We start from the raw sequence: 17,711 nt of genomic DNA, 5'->3' as shown, positions 1-17,711 counted from the left end.
ATTCTAAACCCACCTCACGATCAATGTTAAACATACCTCTATACGAGTCATCAGCCTGCATCTGATCTCCTCAGCGATCTACCCGCTTTTAATCGGCATCTTTTAAATGTAGATGCCGATTACCTGTCTCCCTAGCAAGCCAGCTGCGCTCCGCCACAGCGTCTTCCATATATGGGCAAGAGGAAGAGGGCGCAGCAGCACACCTTCGGGCGGGACAATATGCCCCAGCTACACACCAATCAAAAATAGTGTTTAAATATCCTGGTAATAGTGTGGAATATCTAACCTAGACTTTTAGACTCATTGCATTTAAGTTTTTAAATTACAGCACATCAAACACCCTCAGTTAGTGAAATACTAGGCGGAATTGCCCTTTAACCATTCCCGAATCAGAAGCTCCGAATGAGAAGCTATGTTAAAAACGGAAGCTACCAATAACTCGTGTCGATATTATTTTTAAGCCACAGCCATTGTGGTTAATAACTGTTCAAAGCTCATATTCACAAGAGCGGCTCTTTAACCACGGATGAAAATTGGCATATCACGACATGCTAACTAGCTTCAGTTAGCTTATCTTAGAAAGACAGACAACTTTAAACTTACCTCTCAGTACAGCAGCTGTAGGGCCTATACACGTAAAAAAGTCCTCCATCTTCATTCGTGTCCAACCGAGATTAGAGAATTGGCCAAAAGAAAATCTTATAAAGTACAGTAGATAAAAGCTTAGTTAGGCTGTTACAACTGAATTAACCGTTAATGAGGGCAGTTAAATGATCTCTGGCGTTGCCGTTAGTGATGTGCGGATTGATACTGAAATATCGATTCTTTCGATACCAGAACTTAATTCTTTAAAATCTATTGTCAGATCCAAGGATCAATACTTTCAACACTTTAGTAATTGAGATAATGTAGATTAACTAGAGTACGTTAGAAAGTAACTAAATTATTGAGATCTTGCCTAAATGAAACTTTGTTAATGGAACTACTTTTTCTTCCGCCTGGTAAGTATGTAAGGTGTAAGGACGTAATGCCCAAGCGCAGCGTGCTGCTGACGCTCACTCACTCAGAAATGGACATGTTGACAGATAATAAAAAAAAGTGACATGGAGCTATTTCAGCTGTCATTTATAGTAGTTTTAATAATTAAACAAGGATGTATTTAGTGGGTTATTACTTTACTAATTTTCTTTTTTTAGTTTGCAACTCGATTTTCACCTTTTGTATATTTCAGCTGAATTAAAATAGTTTATAGTAAACGAGATTGTTGTCTCAATGTACTTCTGAGTTTAAAATGAGTGCATCAGAGTACATTGTGTTCTTTTTATGAAGCCAACATATGGATTACATTTATTTTTTTATTTAATTAAGAAACAAATTAACTGTCTTTGCACAAAGTATGGGATCTGTATTGCCAATACCAGCTTAAATTTTACTCGGTATTGGATCGGAAAGAAAATCTGTTGTATCGAACATTAATACTATCTCACTGCCATTTTGGGCGCTTTCCCATTTGGATTGTATGATGTCATAATTAAATCAAACAAGGACTACTTGTTATTGTTAGTTTGAACAATAAAATATTGTTCAAACTAATATTAATAACTTAAAAAGTAAGAATTTGAAATATAAACCAAAAGTTAAAATATTTATCATGACATTGAGCTAATCAATATTGTTGATTCTAATCTCATTGTGTGGAATACCAGCCATTTCAAATCACACATCAATAGAAATTTCATGACATGTCAGTAAGAGGTCCCACATCTTACATCAAGAAGATCAGATTAAGGTCCTTAGCAGATGGAAACATGACAAGAATTATCTTGATATATAAACTGATATTGTCTCTGAAATTGTTGTGTTAAATGTCAACCGTTTAAATATTAAATTATAATTTCCAGTACACTCTGCCAACTTATACAAGAATATAAGTTCATGGGGGTTTTTATTTTTCATTGACAATAACACAAAGGATTCCATTTGGACATAGTCTGTTTAATTATCTGAAGACATTTCATTAAGTATGTGATTTCGCTTTATGTGCTTGAAATAAGAAATTTTTACTTATATAAAATAAGTTCTAGACTTGAAGTTTGATTGGTAAATATTGATATTCTAGATTCTAGCACATATTTACTCATAATAAGTAATATTTTCTTAACATTAAGCTTTTATATCTTACTGAGATAATTAAGTACAAAAACACTTAAAATAAGAAAAATATTCTAACATAAATCCCTCTTGGTGAGAAAAATTATCTTGTCAGAAAGAAAACAAGAAAAATCTACTTAATTTAAGATATTTAATCTTACTAAGATTTCAGTTTTTGCAGTGTAGGGACAATTAACTGCTTAAACATGCCATGTTGATGATATAAAATGCCATCTTGCAGTATATACTGCTCTTTATTTGTGTCAGATCCTACAGAGGCCTCCCTCCTAGCCTTCAGCAACAGGGCAGATAAAGTCGGATCATTCTGCTGCATTTGTCTGGTGTTTGTGGGTATTGAAAAACCCAGTGGCACATCTGGAGCCACTTCAGCTGAAGTGTCACCCAGTGCATGTTGAAATTTCTCACACCTTCTTTGACTGCGTGGCTTACGAGACTTTCCAGGTTCTGTCTGCAACTCAGCCTCGAATAAAGGTAAAGCACTAAGTGTTGCAAAATGCTCATCTTTATTTTTAGCTTGGGCCCTGGTTACAGCCACATTACAGCTCTGCACATCCCTCAACAGGTCATAGATGACTGGCAGATCCTCCCCCAAAACTACAGGATAGGGTAGGTTATCAGCTACCTCAACCTTCAACAGATAGGGAGCCCCCTGCACCTCAACAAACATATCAGCAGTGGGGTATGATTTCTCATCACCATGTACACGGCAAACTGATATAGTTTCAGAAGGGCATATACAAATAGTTGGTACATGGTTCTTGTGCACTAGAGTCTGTGTGCTGCCGGTATCTATCTATTATTCATTTCATGTCCAGCAATCTTCACTGCAATGATTTTACTTGATTGCTTTATTTCAGGTTTAATATTCACATTCTGATGAGGCACAAAACACATTTGAGGTCTGTGTGTTTCTCAGGGATGTAAAAGCATTGATTCCTGTTGAACAAAGACTCTGCTTCACTGGGTCAGAGGTCAAGTTCAAACTACTGCAGAGATTAAACTAGAGTCCAGCTGAGACAATCAAAGTATTTGCTAAAGGAGTCTGTCTCCGCCTTGTTAGATTTAATTTCTTTAACTGGTGTGGTTAGAGAACCATTCACAAGGTTAAAGAGTGAGAAAGGACACGGAGTCATAAACTCGAAATGATTCAAGATCTAATTATTATGACGGGAGCAAAAAACCTCAACCACAATGACATGAATGTTAAATCTGGGCAATTGACATTTATCCAAGTTTTAATAAGTGGAGCTTCTTAATTATTCATCTCAAAATGACTTGATGAATCAAAGTATCAACACCAAATCACTGATTTAAAACCTGTAAAACAACTCTTCCATATTTACACTGACAACTGCACAAGGTTAAATCCCAACAGGAGGAGGAGGNGCACACACCCTGGTTAGAGACCAAGCGGTGCATTGCGTCCTCTCCTGCACTTGCCACTACCAGGTCAAACCCTGCAACTCTTTATGCTGGACAGATCATGTGTCTGGAGGAATCCAGTGTATGAGCTGCAGATCCAAACCTTAAAGAGGCTCATTTAGCTGTAGCATCTCGCTAAGGTCTAAAGACAGCAGATATCTTAGCTGCGACGGTAAATAACTTCTATGTCATTTTGTCAATCAGCTCAAGGACACAAAGTCCTCCGTCACATCAGTCCGAGGCAGACAGACAGAAAGACGGAGCACGGCAGGAGATCAAAGTATATGTAGCAGGTTGTAATAATCCAACCCCTACTGCATGTAATCCTAGTAGTTCCTCTGCAGCAAGTTCAAACGTCTTGTGACTTGAAAATATTGTCAGCAGCTCAACTTTCTCAGCTGATTTTGGCTCACCCCCAAATACAACCTGCAGCTCTAAGCTTACAGCTCGTTCAAGGGGCTGGAGACCATTCATGCATGACATTAGAGTTAGAAACCAGGTAGGAGGCTCACGCAGTAGGTTGCCTTTATTTCTCATATTCTGGCAAAGATCTTGCAGTCAGGGAATGAAATTCTCGTGAGGGGCAAAACAAAAAAAAGAAAAAGGAAAAGAATGGGCCAAAAAAAACAGTGCATGACGGATTCCCCTGGTACAACTGGTAAAAAAAATACTTTCTGTAATATTTACTGTTTTCCAGTTTTCAGCTACAGTAATAAAAATGGCATTCAATTTAAATCAAAACATTTCTGATTCTGATCCAGTTGTTGTGAAAACAGGACAAACTTTCCTCAACACCAAACATCATTTTCACCTCCAGAGTCTGAAACTGACAGAAAAACAGCAAACAGAAGGAAACTGAACATGAAATGTGTTCATTTGAATTTCATAGATAGTGGAGACCCTGGAAGAGTTTTATGAGAGGAAAATATTTTTTACTTTTATATATAATTTGCTGACACGTAATCACTTATAGCCTCACAGCTATTAGATTTAATAAGAAACTTTGGTACCTCTGTAAAGGTAAGATGTCATAGAATGGTTTTCTGGTGTCAGCACCATTGTAGCTTTGACTCTGCCTGAAATATTAGGGACAAAATACAAAATATTTTGCATTTTTTTGAACCTCGCCAAAATTTTCTTTGAAATAAACATTGAAAACACTACCAAAATAGTATTTGTAACACAAAAAAGTAGTACAGACTTTTAAATCTAAATGTTGTGTAAAAGTATACCAAATTTGGACTCAATCAGATGAATCATATTTATTTTAGAATGGTATTAGTGAGAAATTTCTTAGGCGGAGAGGCCATTTTGGCACATTTATCCAAAATGTCACCAAACTGTGCCAAATGTGTTTTTTACATCAATAATGGGGGTTTGTTAAAATTAAATAGCTTATTACCACCTAATGACACTTTCTACATATAATATAACCATTGGTCATGACATTTACCCCATTTATATGCAAAATGTACCATTATGCACAGTGTAATATGTATAATAATGATGACCTGAAAGCTCTTTCTTTGACTCCAAATAGAAAACTTTTATTGAAACAAGATAAAACAGTCAAAAATACTTTTTGAATAATTTAAAGAGCAAATAAACAATTTTGAAAATCCACCACCACCATCACCACCAAAAAATGGACATCTTACCTCAAAGAAGGTGAAGAATCATGAGAGGTGGGGAGGTGGGGGGAGGTTCAGCGTCACCCGAGCTTGATGGTTCGGCTTCCACTCGACTATAAATAAAAATAAAGTATTTGAAGAATTAGAGGTTTATTACAAAGTAATGAACCAAAGTAAACATGAAATCCTTACTAGTAAAATAAAACATATTTTAGTAAAACATAAATAAACAAATAACCACATGGTTTTACTTCCTGCCGTTATTACAAGCATATAATCACTGAAATAAATAAATAATAGAACCAAAACGTCAAATATTTTGTGTGAAATTGCGGCGGAAAACTTACACAACACCGAGATCAAGTCTGTCAGCTGTGTCCTGCTCTTCCTTTTCCTCCTCGTCCGAATCCCACCAGCTATCAGAAGATTTAGCTCCACTCGTAGCAAATCGAAAAACCGTTGTTGTTCAAAAGCCTTCAAAAGCCTCTAAATCGTCCAGTTTCTGCTGCTATGATCGATTTATCATAAATAAATCAAAACTGAACTCACGGAACCGAGATAACTCCACGTGCTCAGACTCCCGTGTACCACACGTGCTTATGCACGGAGAGCCACGGAGAGCGCGCCGAGAACGCATAAATTACGCATAGATTTAGATCGGGTTCCGGAAATACCTCATGATTTTGCGTAGCCGACATCTTGTGCCATACTCTGAGAGTCTTTCCACTCTCACGTGAAGCCATAAAATGGCCGTGATGATCAGCTGATCGGGGGTTTTCCGGGCAGTTGCGTCATCGCCCGAGGACCTTTAAATCTCATCAGCTGTTTTTAAAGCAGGAACAAAGTCATGAATCAGGATAAATAAGCTGTAAGTGGTTTTAATAAAACCGCAGTTTAAGATTAAATCCTCTAGAGGGCGCCACATCTCCGCCCTTATCTTTGGGCTCTCGGTGAAACAATTTTAATTTTAGGTGAGGGTTTCAAATTTTCACATTTTATTTTGCTAAAGATGCTTTTTGGCTCTAGTGGCCTTTATTTGATAGTTAATTGACAAAAAGGGGGTAATGAGAAAGGGGGAAGACATGAGGCAAAGGTTGCCAAGGCCAGGAATCAAACCTGCGACAGCTGCGTCAAGGACTAAGGTCTCCATATGTGGGTTGTGCTTAACCAACCACAGGTGAGGGTTAATCACGTTTTAACTTAAGCACTATGTGTTACGATTCTGTTCTGTACCCAGATTGCACATGATGGCAATTCAACATTGAATTAACATGTTTTGCCAACAAGCCAACAGCAAAGCAGCTGTGTGTTTGGGCCATCCCTCTCATGTAAATAGCATAATTCAATGTTGATTTACCATTCTGTGCAATCTGTGCAGTTTGTTGCACCCCTCATCACCTTCTTATCTCCCCCTACTCCCTCCCAAAGCTCCCCACACCCACTTGCTCCTCCCAGCCTTCCCCTCTTTACCCCCTCTCATCCCCTCTTCCCTCCGTCCATCCTGGAGCTCTGGGTCAGAACATTTTATTACTAAGTGAGGGTTAATCATGTTTCAAATTACACACTACATGTTGAGAACATTGGGTTGTGATTCCTTTATGTACATTTTTTAACTTGTCTGTAAATATTATTACTGACTGTGCATAATGTTTTGACACAAAAACATCTAGAAGTCTCTACTAGGAGTTGTACAGTCCGACTCCCCCTTTTTACACTAGTGATTTGTCCCAATCAAACAGCCACTTTGCTGCTGGTTTGTTTGCAACTGGCTTCTGAATTGAATTCTCCTCTGAGCAGTTTTATAGTAAGTTTTTCAATATTATTTTGATCTCAAATGTGTTTATTGAAAAATAAGGTCATTGTTTTGTGCCTATAGTAATCCTGGTTATTTTGGGGCAAAACAGATATTTTTAATAATTGAGGTCATGTCTCATTTTGTATTATTTTCATCCTGCCCACCGCACCAGGCCTAAGTATGAAATCCTGTGAGATTTTGTGAGATTTGAGTTTTTAAAATAGGGTGGGGCCTATTGTTTGGTCTGGGAGAGCATGTGGTGGACAAGGAGTATAAGGCTGGCTGCTCCAGGTGGGTTTTAAATTGTTGTGATAGTAATCACTTGTTTTTCATTTTTTTATTATGACGTGTTTAGGGACGTGCTTAGATGTGTCTCTGTTCCAGAACAACTGAGTTAGATGATTGCATGACAGTAGTGATGGGTAAATGAGGCGTCATGAGGCGTTTCGACTCATAGCAACACTGTATTGATACTGTGTCGATACTGTGTCACTCAATACTGACACCTGCTGGACATTAAAAATTCCTACAGGCAACGTAGTGATTTGATGACCAAGTCTATACAATAAGATTTAAGTCTTTGTATTTTATTGAACATTATATGTTGTATTATGTCATATCTTCAGTTACATTTAAAATATATTTGATATACAGTCAATAAAGAATGTGAACATGTACCATAAAGTGACAATTTAAGTAAATGTGTTTGGAATGAGGATGCATGGACTGTTTTTTCCCCACACATTTTTATTAAAAAAATAGTTTTTACAACCTTTTGAAATTAAGCCTGTTACGGTTTCTTGACAAAACTTCTGCTGAAGAAGAAAATTAAGTAAACACTACATTTACAGCGAACCTTTGTTTTTCTTAGAGGTTGCGTTCCGAAAATAACCCGTGAGGCGAAATCCGTGAAGTAGTTACCTTTATTTTTTACAGTTATTGCACAGCATAAATAAATACTCTACATTGAAACCAAAGAACAAAACCTGTTTTCAGGTCAGCGCATGTGCGTGTTCATCAATCGGGCAGTAATGTGATCTGGAGTCATGTCATTAAAGTGTTTCCTCCAACCTGCCCCGCCAGATTCACAGCTGTATCTACGGCAGAGCGACGAGCCTCCGGTCGGGTTTTGCGCTGCCTTTGGTCACAGTTTTTTTTTTTCTTTCCAGCAGACATTGAAAGTTTCAGTTTCCATCTCCTGAGTGGCCAACCAGTATTAAACACCGTAACGTTATTGGCACTCGGGTAGCGCGGAGACTGTTTTTACCAATCATATGGTCAATTAGGACGAAGAACACTGCGGGGAAAAAACTGAACAAAACAATCTGCAAAGCAGCGAAACCGTGAAAAGTGAACCGCGTTACAGCGAGGGTTCACTGTATATGAAATAATTTATAAAAAGCAACTGAGTAATTTGTAGAATGGCCGCATATCTGAGTTTATCTAGGTGTATCTGGGACTTCATTCTCATGTCTGGCCTCATGCCTCAGCATTGAAAAAGTGAATTTATTTAAATAAGACAGTTTAGTTAAACATATGCAACACTTAACCTGCAGAACATAATATAAAAGTAAACTAAAAGTCAGTTTCAGCTGAATTTGGGTTCAGATAGATTAAGTAGAATCTCATGAGAACCGGATGAAACGACAAAAATGAAAACAAATTTATTTTCCAATATAAGATCAAAATGGTCCCACACTGCAGAAACATTTCCTTTGAAGCTGCTCCATAGATGACAATATAAAAGATCGAGAATTTGTTTGGCAAATGCTTTTGACAGATTTGCTTCCTTATAAACACAGTTTGGCATCCAGTGTCATTTCGAAAAACTTCCTGTATTGGTCACCTGACTTGCTGAAACCAATACGCGCACCGACACCGGTGTTGGTCTATGGGCTTGATGCATGTGCCGGCGCATCGGTGTTGCTGGACCCATCACTACATGTAGCTTATAAGCATGATGTTACATAAAACCTAAAGATAAAATGTGCACTTGTTGTCATTTATAAAGCTACAATTTTACCGATCGTACTCCATGTTTCTCTTTCTTGTTAAAACTCTGACATGCTAAACAAACGTTGGAGGATGGTTGTGGGGAGGATCGGTTCAACATGATGCGTTCTGATTGTGTCTTAATGTGACTTTTACTACTTTTACTACTATGGAACTCCAGTGGTGTCCAATAATAAAGAAGCAAAGAAAGAAGGCAGCAAACGTACATGTTGGTTCCACAATGTTCCCCTGAAAATATGGATGAAATCAGACATTACAGGGTAAAAGTAATTTGAACAGGGGGGAAGCATATAAACAAGTCAAGTCAATATCAGGTCAATGACATGATGCAAGCTGCATTTTTAACTCGGATAACTTAACTTTTTTTTACCAATACATTTAAATTGCTGCACTGACCTATTGTAAATTAGTGTTTTATAAATCAACTGAATTGTATTAAGAAATGTTAGTTTTCCCAACAGACTGGACTGAAGAGATATGATGAGATGTGTTATAGGTTGACGAAAGCAAAGATCGGTATTTATTTGGTAACATAAAAAGTTCATTTTTGAGGCAAAACTAATAAATTATACCATTTTTCCAATACATTTTTCCACATACAATAACTTAGTGTCTGAGCAGGTAAATTTCATCCCTTGCAATAATAAAAAGCTGTTGTCAGATTCCATGATCTTAAGTTTCGTATACAAACAATTTTGAAAGATATAAGTCATAATATCCTAACGGTTAATGGGCTCTGGTTGCTGGTCAACATCTGGCGCCATCTTGTGGAGAATAATCAACACTGCAGCAGATAATTTAAGGTTTCAGCAAAATCTGTCACCTTAATTGGTTCTCTTTGCCAATATTTATTATAGACAGATAGTTTTGTTGTCAAATCATACACATTTGGACCAGTTTAACTCATACTTACCCAAAGTTGCTTTATTTTTCAGATGGTTGTCATGGAGAATTTATTTTTGCACTAAAATCACCAATTAGATGAATCCGTTTGGTGTCGAATCACAGCCTAAATGTTTTAAACACTTTAAAAAAAAAGAAAACAAGCAGAAGCTAAATATAAATAGCTCATTTTAAAATTATCAGAATTTAACGCCAACCATTAAAATGATTGTAAAATCAGTGACACAAAGTCTGTGCAGCACGTCTTCATCTCCTCCAGTTGACTAATCCAACCAACTGTTCATCCAACCAACAATCCTCCAACTGTTCATCCAACCAACAATCCATCCAACTGTTCATCCAACCAACAATCCATCCAACTGTTCATCCAACCAACAATCCATCCAACTGTTCATCCAACCAACAATCCATCCAACTGTTCATCCAACCAACAATCCATCCAACTGTTCATCCAACCAACAAACCATCCAACTGTTCATCCAACCAACAAACCATCCAACTGTTCATACAACCAACAATCCATCCAACTGTTCATACAACCAACAAACCATCCAACGGTTCATCCAGGTCTGGAGGTGTGTGAATTTCTGAACAAGATAGCACAAAAATATATAAAAATTAAAGATTAGAGAAAATTTTGCTTTGCAAAGGTTTATAAAATCTGAACAATTTCCTGCCAGAACCAAAATAATAATGGGAAGAAAAAAAAATATCGCAGCAGGTAAATGAAACCAAACTCTAAATCTATTGTTAATCTCTTCATGTTAAATAAATGAAAAAATATATTACTTATTAAATATTTAGTCAATATTGCAGTTTGAATCGGGCAGAACTGATCTGATCTCCATAGCAACGATCAGAAGCAAGACCTTGCTCCAGAACTACAGCGAGCTCACTGATGAGGTCATAGATTACATCATGTTCATCACAGCAGATCAAAGACATTCTGAGGCTTTGAATGCTGGAATCTCAACACATCAGCCAGAATCCAAACGCTTCTCTAAGATTAGTTTCTGTCTAGTGAGTATTTTTATTTTTTGAAGATGCCATACCCTTTTGTTTTATCACTCGGCTTAGGCGTCGGCTATCTGGTTACAAAAGGAATGAGGAAGGTTTTTGATCATTTCTTCCCAGGAGACGAATCGGACGAAAGGAGCGGAGACGAATCGGACGAAAGGACCACTCAGGACAACGAAGAGAAAGATTGGTTCTGGGATGGACTTCCATCCCGTCCCACCCACAACCTGACCCGGCTGGGGATGAAGATAGAGATTTGTTCTTGGACGGATTTCCATCCCGTCCCGAAGCACAACCTGACCCGGCTGGGGGATGAGAAAGATTGGTTCTGGGACGGACTTCCATCCCGTCCCAAACCACAAGCTGACCCGGTTGGGGAGGATGAGAGAGATTGGTTCTGGGATGGACTTCCATCCCGTCCAAACCACAAGCTGACCCGGCTGGGAAGTTTGTGTAGAACAGGCGGCAGATCCTGAGTATACAGAGACTTTACAAAACAGGACTGCAGAGAGTCGAACTGATCAAACCGACCCAGCTGGAGAGGTTTCAGGGAACGTCACAGCTTCCAAGCTGTTTTTGGGAGGGACTGTTCCCAAAACAAAACGACCGGGACAATACAGATCACTCAAAGGATCAGGAAAGACTAAACCACCAGCATGGGGTGGTTCGACATCTTCTTCTGAAGACAGACTTTGGGCCCAGGTTCTTAACGGTGCACAAAAGAAGAACCACCCAGGACGGGGTGGCTCACCATCGAGAAGAAGACAGACTTTGGGACCAGGTTCTGAACAGTTTACAAAGATGAACCACCCGGACGGGGTGGCTCACCGTCAGAAGAAGAAGACAGACTTTGGGCCCAGGTTCTGAAGGTGCACAAAAGAACCACCCTGGACGGGGTGGCTCACCGTCAGAAGAAGAAGACAGACTTTGGGCTCAGGTTCTGAACGGTTCACAGATGAAGGACACCCCGGACGGGGTGGCTCACCTCGAGAAGAAGACAGACTTTTGGCCCAGGTTCTGAACAGTTTACAAAGTATGAACCACCCCGGACGGGGTGGCTCACCGTCAGAAGAAGAAGACAGACTTTTGGCCCAGGTTCTGAACAGTTTACAAAGTATGAACCACCCCGGACGGGTGGCTCACCGTCAGAAGAAGAAGACAGACTTTGGCCCAGGTTCTGAACGTTACAAATAGAACACCCCGGACGGGGTGGCTCACCATCGAAGGAAGAGACAGATGAGGAGAAACTCTGGGACCAGTTTTACTGTGTTCCCTACAGAAAATCTGATCCAGATGGTGAAGTTTTCTATGACTTTCTAGAACAAAATGATTATTGTGTGATTACAGCTGCCGTAAAGATGGGAGCCTCATGACAACGACGGAGGACAACCTCTGTACAAGTTTCCCTACAGTCTCAGAAATTGTTGGCAGTTTTTAAAGCATTCTGAAGACAACGTGTACAAGAAGGAGATTCATCATGAACATCAAACACATGAAGAGAAACACCAAACGCTGCAGAGAATCCTAGCTAACGATTTCTCCTGCCACTCCTCTCAAAAAAAAACCAAGTTAGTTTTGGAGAGGAGCAGGAAACATTGAATTTTTGTGAATAAACTATAAAAAGTTAATATCCTGTTTGCAGGTTTCTCTCTGGGCGCTCCGGCTTCCTGCTACAATCTAAAGTCATCATTGTTGGGTTGATTAGTCTCTAAATTTTCCTTTGGTGTGAATAAAACATTCATTTTGTGAATAAAACATCAGGGCTGCGCAGTGGATCAGTTGGTACCACTGCTGCCTTGCAGTAAGAAAGTCCTGGGTTTGAATCCCAGCCTGGTTCTTTCTGCATGGGGTTTTCTGCTTCTCTAGGTTCATATGTGGGTTCTCTCTGGGCGCTCCGGGTTCCTCCCACAGTCCAATAACATTTACTGCACTTTATTATGGATGGATATTATATTATATAATAAATAATTATCAATATAAAATAATCATAAGTAATTATAATTAATTAAAAATAATGACTAATATTTTTATTATTATTATATTATATATATATATATTTATATATATATATATATATATATATTTTTTTTTTTCACTACAGGGTTGAGAAGAGCCTCTAAAACATCTCATTCTGAACTGAACATTACCTAAGAAGGATTTTAAATAAAGAATATAATGAACATTTTTTATGTTCATTTTTTATGTTCTTTGCATAAAAAATGTTTGGGTCGGTCTGTTGGGTCAGCCAACAGACCGACCCAAACATTTTCAGGTCACTTTTAAAGTGTATGGAAGTATTTTGGTGTCATGATCTCGTTGATGTCGTCTCGTCCAGAAGCCGATGTGATCATGTTGATCCGGGTGGATCCATAGCCAGAGGTTCTGCTGCTGCCTGGACCGTCCTACCATCCAACCGGGTCGTGACCCCAGTCTGTTGTTCTGATGTTCTTCTTCATCTCTTTGGATCGTTTGAACAAACTGTAAGTTTGCTTTGTTTCCTACTTGAACTTTGTCTTCAGGAACTTTCCTGCTTGTTTCTTCTCTCTGATGTTTGAAGAACAGTTTCACTTCTGAATTCAACTCAAATTTAATATTTCTGCAGGTTGAAGTCTAATCTACAGGATTATTAGATTACTGATGAACTGGAATCAAACAACATGATGAACAGCTGATTTTCTCTGTTTTCTTCTCTGAACAAAAGTTTCAACAAATTTGAACACTAAACATCTAAATAAAAACAAGTAAAATTACAACTGTAAGAATAATAAACATAATAATTCTAACACGCCTTACACTGAGTGTGTATTGGACGACCTTTAAAATATTTGGGACCTCATGAACTCAACATCTGCTCCTTCTCAGAATTGCCAAATAGACCAATTTATCTCAGATTGTTAATCTTATCTTGTCCAGAAAGGATTCTTTCCAAGTCAGTTTTTGGTTCCATTTGTGCTTTGCACGCAAATGGAAGAAAAGGGGTCAGGTCAGGTTGACCAAGAGAGGCGCCAAAATCCTTTTGCAAAAACAACTCCTTAAATAGTATTTCCACTCTTACATAATCCACACTATTCCGCTTTCAAGTGGAATCCTAATTAACCTTACCAGTTGTTTTGTTAATTGCTATACTAAGTTTACATAGCTTCCCGAGAGTACAACTCTGTATATAAACCTTTAGAAATATACATAAAAGTCACTTAAAGTGAAATAAATGAATAGTGGGGGTAAACATTGTTTTCTGAGTAACTTTAATTAATATAATAATTCCTATACATTGATTATACACAATTGGCCATTGCTTCCATGAATTTTCTTCCATTTGTATAAGATCGAAAACTCTGTTGGCCTTTTGTTGATTTGTGTTATTTCCAGGAAAAAAACTACCTTATGGTCCCCGCTCGCCATGGCGACCAGTATTCCATAATCTGGCACAAATGTAACACAATCATTGATCTACAGTGACCCAAATCACCCAAATCTCAAAGTGCCCACTATCGAATCAACCTCTTCTGACTGAGAGAAGGAAGAGATACGCAAACTAGCTGTTGACATATACGAGCCAGATTGAAACGGATCTTGAAATCAGTACCAGACGCTGCCAGGGATATAGCATCATCGTCTAAAACGGAGAGCCCTGCCCATGCTTTGCCCTGGGTCTGGGTCTCCAGTGAGAACAGAGCAACCACCGTCTCTAAGGGACTTGAGCAGTGCTTTCATCTGCTCCAACTCAGAAGTAAGATGGGCCACCTGCCCAGTAGGCCCTCTGAATCCCTGGAGCTCTTCTTGGTCCTCTTACGTGGAGGCTCCATAGCCTCAGGAGCCATACGCTTCACAGGCTGGCTGGCACCTCGAAAGTCAGCCAAATGAGCAGTATGCGGACAAGGGCAGAACAGAACAATTAGGGCAGCCACATCAGTCAAGGCCTCGTTTAGGTGAACTGGCCCAAACAAGAGGGACACAGATCATGCCCATCCTCCAACTAGAGAGGTGCCAAACAGACTCTGCAGCATGGCACATCCAGCATCTCACGCTCACAAGACAAGGTCAGGTCGAGCTGAAATCACCACTCTTAACACTTAGCCTAATGGACTATGGAACCCGGTCGAGCAGAAAACGCCACCAGGGGTTCCAAGCAGAGAAAAAAGCTGCAAGGAGCACTACGACCACCGTAGCACAGTTGCAATATTGTATGGGGCAAGCCAAACACGGCTGCACAACGTTAACAAAAAGAAAGCCGAAGCGGCTATGCTAATAATACAAGACAAGCCAACACAGCGGCACAATATAAAAAAAAACAATCCTGAAAACGGCTGCAATACAATTAACTAAAGGCAATCCAAACGCAGCTGCCACAAATACAAGCCGATACGGCTAAGCAACAAGCGGACGGAGTTGGCTAACGCCGTACCAACAGCAACAGGAATATTGACGCGGGAAGCGGACGCGCCGCAGCTCCTGTCGATTAAAAAAAGAAAAACTTACCAATTGATGAACAAGTTGTATCAATGAAGAGCTTGCACAGTCTCTGGAGGACGAGAAAATCCTCGAGGCTGCCAGCGACAAGCAACAATCAAATTCTTACCACCTACTCAACCTGCATGCGAGAAGATGAAAAGGGACTGAGCTGTCATTGTCACTTGACTATATAGACTTACCGTTGTCACACGTGACCATGTTGGTATAAGATTCTCGACCTGTGCATGCGCAAAAGTGATCATTCAGTGCTTTAAGCACCGCCTCTGGCGGTCAGTAGAGATGAAATAGAACTGTTGAATATTTAGGAGGTTGTAAGTTTGTCCTGGTTTACCTGCCCTTTGTTCACCAAGATGGTGCCCATCACTTCCGGTTCACACTTATCGTTAACTATTAATAATCTTAATTGATGTCATTAGGAAACATGCCAAGACATATTTAAATGTGTAATATGCTATAATAGATTTAACAAAAAAATACTGATGTTAAACAGCGAGAGTTAGCATGGCAGAAACCAAGTTGAAGTGTGAAAATAAAAGTTTTATTCTTTACTCTGCACTTATTTAACCTCCAAAACACCACTACTGACACTACTCTCTACTGCCCCCTGCAGTTTGAATAATTCATGTCAACAGAAATGTAGCTTAGGTATTATTTCCCTTTTTGTAGTTGTTCAAACTAAAATGTCCCTTCTAATGACGTTCATCAAAAGTTAAGCAATAATTTTAAATGTCATAAAGTAAACCTTTTGATTAATTATTTAAAATTTACAATTTATGAAGACGATGTGAAGGTTCATCCTCAGAGCTGGTTGGTGATCTGGTGGAGTCAGAGCTTCTTCTGAGACAGAAAGTCTTTAGTTTCCTAACACTTGATTTCTCTGGCTTCCTCTTTCATCTTCATTTCCTTAGACTGCAAACATAAGAAGATAAAATCATTGATGAACGAGTTACAACAACAACCTCACAATATCAAAGTCTCTCTGTCAGACTGAGCTCAATTAAAACCAATTTATGAAGAAAACTACATTAAGTTGTAACAAACAGCCTCCATGCAGTTACAGCATGAAGCTGAATGACGTTAACAGAATAAATCATAGACAGTTTTATAAAAGGAAATTTGCAATTGGTTTATTTGTAGATCTGAAAACAGCCTTTGATACCATCAATCATGACATCTTACTAACACTGGAAACGTCTGGGATTAGGGGGAAGCATTAAACTAGAAGCTACTTTGGACAAAGGAAACATTTATAGAACTAGATAATCAAAAATCAGTGTCATGATATGAGGGAAGACAGGAGAAGCAATCGTCGGTTGGAAAGCCGTACTTCTTTATTTAGCTAGAGCGCGAGGTAACAGCATGAACAGCTTCTTATTCAAACTCGTTTTCGTATATCTTTCTAGTGTTCCCCAGTGGTCAGGAAACCAAACTACTGTTACACTAGATATACAATGAAAACTAATCTCACAACAATCCGATTTACTAAACATGTGGGGTTCCACAGGGATCAGAGTTGGGACCAAACTGTTCAATTTGTAAATAAATGGCATAGTCAAAGTAACAAACCTTATAAAATACATATATGTGCAGATGATACAAGTATTTTCTGTACTGGAGAAAACATTCAAACCTCTCAGAGGTGGAAATGAAAAAACTACAACAATGGTTCAAAACAATAAATTATCACTAAATGATATTCGGAAACTGTAAAAAACAATAAAATAATGCAATTAAAGTAACTATTGATAGTGTTGATTTACAACAAGTCCATGAAATCAAATTTTTGGGTGTCAGATGATAAACTTAGCTGGAAACCACAGATAAGATCTAAATTAGCCAAAAGTGTTGATGCTCTGATGGGATTAGATTTTTACTGGACAATACATTCAACTTGGGACGGGATGGATGGGAAAATACATAAAAACAAATTTACAGCTTTTATACGTCACACAAAAAATCTATCTGAATACATAAAGTGGGATGTTGGGAAAACAAACCAGTTATTTATTAAATCAAATAAAATGAAATTCTGGGACTTTGTAACATTTAAACTATAAAATTCATGTTTAAGGTCAGAAATCAGCAACTTCCACCCAACATACAGGAAATGTTTAGTGACAGAGAGGAGGGTTATTTTAGGAGGAGAAGGAAATGAAAAAATAAAACAATGTATTCGAACAACCAAAACGTTTTTGTTTATCGGTGTGTGGAGTAAATGTCTGGAATGGACTGAATGATGAGTTCAAAACAATACAAATATAAACAAGTAAAAAAACTGTTAAAAA

The sequence above is a fragment of the Poecilia reticulata genome, chromosome 12 (genome assembly GCF_904066995.2).
Source record: "Poecilia reticulata chromosome 12, P_reticulata-male-v2, whole genome shotgun sequence".
In the NCBI taxonomy this organism is placed as follows: Eukaryota; Metazoa; Chordata; class Actinopteri; order Cyprinodontiformes; family Poeciliidae; genus Poecilia; species Poecilia reticulata.
The sequence above is the reverse complement of the archived record's forward strand: the minus strand, read 5'-3'. Positions refer to the sequence as shown.